At 45.5% G+C, this 5,301-nt stretch overlaps 2 protein-coding genes and 1 pseudogene across 3 annotated transcripts in view; 2 read left to right on the top strand and 1 right to left on the bottom strand.

Annotated features, from left to right (window-relative positions):
• Positions 1 to 5,301, bottom strand: part of CMSS1 (cms1 ribosomal small subunit homolog) — a 477,754-nt gene that overhangs the window by 159,490 nt on the left and 312,963 nt on the right. The window lies entirely within an intron of this gene.
• The window catches only part of FILIP1L (filamin A interacting protein 1 like), a 347,454-nt gene that overhangs the window by 36,934 nt on the left and 305,219 nt on the right, over positions 1 to 5,301 (top strand). The gene's annotated exons all lie outside the window — the stretch shown is intronic.
• Positions 478 to 1,957, top strand: LOC101642948 (annotated as a pseudogene).

The raw sequence follows: 5,301 nt of genomic DNA, 5'->3' as shown, positions 1-5,301 counted from the left end.
CGCGGGAGCCGCTCACTGCTCTTCACACTAGCCACTCTGCTCTGTAGCCTGACAGGAATAGCCCCACCGCCACTGCCCCAAAGGCACAGCAGGAGCAGCAGCACTGGCAACAGAACAAAGAAAATTGAAGATTCGAGGAAACAATTAGTCTAGTGGACTAATGGACCACACAAAACTCAGCCTCTACAATCCTGAGACCAGACGAACTAGATGGTGCCCGGCTACCACTGTGGACTTCTGTGAACAAGATCATGTCCGAATTCCTGGGACAGAGTGAGAGAAAAAAGGTGGAACAAAAGTCAAAATCATCAAGTAGGCCAGCCAAACTGGTCAGATACAGGATGGTGGAACCCTCGAGACGATGGCTCTTCATCACCTTTCTCACGCACCTGGAACCAAACTCATCACAGGGGCGCTGTTTTCAGCCAAAGAACAGACATGTCTAAAGGAGAACAATAACACTAAGGAGGATTATTTTTAAAAATGTCTTTGACCAACCACGGACCTATTCTACTGCAACAGTTAAACGGGCAGCGAGAATTTGGTTTCCTGTGTGACTGCACGGTTGTAATCAGCGATGCACCCAAGGCACACAAATCAGTTCTTGCTTCATTCTCCAATTACTTTAAAATGTTGTTTGTCCATCAGACCAGTGAGTGCCTCCATCTGAAGCTCACGGACATCCAGCCCGACATCTTCAGCTGATGTTCAAAGGCCAGATGGCGCCTCAGCTCAGGGCATCAAGCTCTTGCATGCCTACCTGCTCATCCAGGAAGCCAGCCTCGCCACCCTGGGCGCCTTCTCGCACCCTGACCAGGTGTTCCCGCTCGCCTCCTCCTTGTACGACATCCAGATTTCGGACCATCAGCTGAGACAGGCCAGCAAGACCCCTGAGAAGCTGGGGCGGGAGCCCCGGGCTGCCCCATGCAGAGTGAGCCAGGAGCAGGTGCCCAAGGGCCCTAGGCTCTCCCAGCTCAGCCCGAACCTGCCCCAGGTGAGCCGAACCAACCTGACCCCCTCCGATCCACTGCAGACCTCCCTGTCTCCGGAACTCGGCTCCACCCCAGTCTGGCCCCCGCCCCCTGGGGAGGAAACCAACCTGGAGGCCTAGTCCTGGGACAAGCAGCCCGCCCCACTGACCACCACCCATGTCAAGCAGAGCATCACGAAGGGCAATGGGAGCTTCACCAAGGACTAAGCCTGCCACCTGTGCAGGCGGCGCTTCACGCTGCACTGCAGCCTGCGGGAGCGCCTCCTGATCCACACCAGGATGCCCTTATCAGCCAGCCTGACAGCTATGGCCACATGCTCCTGGCCCTGTGCACGAACGCTGCCGACCTGGGCAAGGGCATGGCCATGGAAGTGCATGATCAGCGACACGGAGCTGCAGCCCGTGTCCGACTCACTGCTCATCGACTGGCAGCATAAGTCGGAGACGCCATCCCCCTCGGACATAACCGACATCGACAACCTGGAGAAGGCAGACCAGGAGCGGGAGGTGAAGCAGGCAAGTACGAGTGCACCATCTGCGGGCGCAAGTTCATCCAGAAGAGCCACTGGTGGGAGCACACGGAAGCCCTTCAAGTGCAGCACCTGTAACTAGAGCTTCTGCTGGGCCAATAAGGCGGCGCGGCACGTATGCTTCAACCAGAGCACGGACACGGACACCATGGTGGACAAGCAGACGCTGAAGCTGTGCACATTCGAGGAGGGCAGCCAGATGGACAACATGCTGGTGCAGCCCAATAAGCCCTACAAGTGCAATCTGTGCGACAAAACCACCTCCACGCCCAGCGAGGTGGTCCAGCACGCGTCCCAAAACCAGAACTCGGACGTGTTCGCCCTGGACCAGGGCCACTCCATTCTCCTGGGCAGCGGGGACTCGGAAGTAACGGAACCCGACCAACCCGTGTTAGCGTCCACAAAAAAGGAACAGGAAACTGTGTTACTGGACTGAAGGTGAAGGACCTTTTTAAGAAAAACCATCGTTTTAACAGACTCAGAACTCTACACTATGGTTCTCCATGCAGGAATCAAACAGGCCTTCCTTTTCCTTATCCCTCTCCCCCGCCCCCAACTCCCCCAGCCACACCTCGGGAAAGGCTTTGTGCATTATAGACCTGAAATATAATCTACTTTACACACAGGGGATATTGGAATGATTAAAAAAAAAAAAAAGAGCAAAGGTGTCAGTTAAGGACTAAGGTGTGCCTGACCCAACTATGGTATTTTCAGTTGTTTCATATGCAAGGGAAAGTTGGACAATGAATGAGGAAGACCATTTTTTGGATTATAGTGCTAGTGAAGCATATTGAATAAAACATGGACTGCCAAAATACAAATCTCAGAAGAATTATAGCCTCAATGCTCCTTAGAAAAGAGGATGTAGGGAGGGGGAAAAAGTGAGGAGCTGATGCCAGGGGCTTAAGTGAAGAGCAAATGTTTTGAGAATGATGAGGACAATGAATGTACAAATGTGCTTTACACAAGTGATGTATGTATGGATTTTGATATGTTGTTCGAGCCCCCAATAAAATGATTAAAATAAATAAATAAGAAAATACCACTGCAAAAAAAAACCCCCAAACCAAAAAAGGTCAATAATAACAATGTAAAAAAAAAAAGACAATGTAATTATTGTCCAAGTCAGTAATGTCAAGGTCAGACACCCATCAGAATGGCACAAGGCATCATTCTGCCCCAAGACAGATGCATAGACAGAATCACTGGTACAATTGATTATCTGGGACGGGGGTGTGGTGTGAGTTGGGGAGCAACCAATGAATGTGGGAGGGGTGAGGGAACACTGGAACTGACTGTGATGATGTACAGATAACGCTTTTAAAAAGCGATTTAACAATGGAAGTGTCTAATATGTGAATATTATATAAAGAAATAATAAAAAAAGAAAGAGCTACAGTCTGTAAAACTCACGGACACAGTTCTACTTTGTCCTACTGGGTTACTATGAGTCAGAACCAACTCAGTGGCAGGGAATTTGGTTTTGATTTGGATCATTCTCTTGGCTTGAAGATAGCAAAAAGCCAAACTCAGCACCACTGAGTCGATGTCTACATATAGCGACCCTATAGGACAGGGTAGAACTGCTCTGTGAGTTTCTGAGACTAACTATTAAAGAGAGTTCTTGGAAGGCCCTGAATTTCTCCCTCGGAGTGGCTGGTGACTTCGAACTGCTGACCTGTTGGATCACATGCCAGCACAGAACCACTGGACCACCAAGGCTCCTGGCGCGAGGGTAGTAGAGTAACTAAAATCTTAATACAAGCATTAGCATTATTTTTCGAAAGGAATAAGACAAATTAACTATGATTTGGTGAAATGTTCTTTGTAAACCAGTTGTCAGCTTCAGGACCCATCATTCATCTTTTGAGAATTAGGCACACAACTTTAATGCTTTGAAGCAACTGCTACTCTCGAACTTCTGTGGTAAGATATCATAGAATTGGAGATCGCCAAAAAACGTGAAAACATTAGAAGCGTAACTCAGCTAAGACTGGTTATTCTGGTATTAGTTGTTTTGTGTTTCATGTGACAATAAATGTACACCTCATATTTCAGAGGAAATAAAGAAGCCTGTCTCTGAGTCAATATTATTTGCTTCCTAGCTTTCTGCTTTTGAAGGCATTAGTGATAAGAACTACCAAATCAGGGAGGGAAAATGGCTCACAATGATGACGATGTGTAGAGCAATGGTTCTCAGAATAGTCTTTCCTCAGACTCACCAGAAGAGTGAGTTACAACATCAATGACTGGGCCTCAGAGTTTCGAATTCATAAGGCCCAGGGTTCACTCGGAAATTTGAATTCTTAACAAGTTCTAACACTCTCTGATATAGTGCCTAAGGGCACTGAAAAGACCACTGGGGAAGAGCTGCTTCCTTAGAGTAGCGTGGGCCTTAATAACATAAAAAGTCCTTCATTTGCTGATGAGGCATGATTCAAAAAGAAAAGAAACAGCTGCAAACATCCATTAACGAACAGAACATGGACTGTATAAAGCATGACTCCAGAAAAATTTGGAAGTTGTAAAGAATTAAACACAATGTATAAAGATACATATTCTAAGTATTAGTCAACTGAAATGGATTGGTATTAGGCATTTTTAATCAGACAGTATGGTCTACTCTGCCACAAAGAAACAAAAAAACAAATCCAAACTCACTTCTACTGAGTCAATTCTGACTCATGGAAATCCTTTAGGGCAGGAGTAGAAGTGGCCCTGTAGGTTTCCAAGACTGTAACTCTTTATAGGCGTAGAAAGCCCCAGTCTTTCTTCTGTGGAGCGGCTAGTAGTTTAGAACTTCTGACGTTATGGTTAGCAGCCCAACATGTAACCATTATGCTACCAGGGCTCCACAACCAACTGGCAAAGATCCATATTTGTGCCCATTCTAAAGAAAGGTAATCGAACAGAATGGGGAAGATATCAAGCAATACAGTTAACACAGAAATAAAATTTTGCTGATGATAAATGAAAAACAGCTGCAGCAATACATCAACAAGGAACTGTTTGAAACAGAGCCAGGTTTAGACAAGGATATTGAAAGAGTGATGTCACTGCTGACATCAGATGGATCTCGGCCAAATGCAGAGAATGCTACAAGGATGTTTATATCTGTTTTATTGACTATGCAAAGGCATTTAGCTGTGTGAATCATAACAAATTACGGATTACATTTTGAAGAATGAGAATTCCAGAACACTAAACAGTGCTCATGCAGAATCTGTACAAAGATTAAGAAGCAGGTGTTGGAATATAACAAGGGGTACTGAGTTTTTTAAAATCAGGAAAGGTATGATTAAGGGTTGTATCTTTTCACCAACCTTACTCAATTTGTGTGCTAAATAAATAATCCAAGAAGCTGGACTACATGAAAAAGAATACAATATCAGAATTTGAGGAAGATTCATTAGCAAACTACAATATATAGATGACACAACCTTGCTTACTAAAATTAATAGGACTTGAAACTTTACTGATAGAGATCAGAGACTATAGTCTTCCATATGGATTGCACCTCAACATAAGGGAAACAAAAAATCCTCACAATTTGACTTATTAGCAATGTGATAAATGGAGAAAAGATTGAAGTTATCAAGGATTTAATTTCATTTAGATCTATAATCAATGTCTATGGAAGTAGTGGTGAAGAAATCAAGCAACATACTGCATTGGGCAAATCTGCTGTACAAGGTCAATTTACAGTGTTTAAAGAGCAGATGCCGAGGAGGGGAGGTGGGCGGCAGGGACTTTTGCCACCACTGCTTTGGCCGCCTTCCC

Source organism: Echinops telfairi, unplaced genomic scaffold, assembly GCF_000313985.2.
Source record: "Echinops telfairi isolate 266 unplaced genomic scaffold, ASM31398v2 ScPeMD7_6;HRSCAF=24_1, whole genome shotgun sequence".
Lineage (NCBI taxonomy): Eukaryota > Metazoa > Chordata > Mammalia > Afrosoricida > Tenrecidae > Echinops > Echinops telfairi.
Note: the sequence above shows the minus strand (reverse complement) of the source record. Positions and strands in the feature narration are given on the sequence as shown.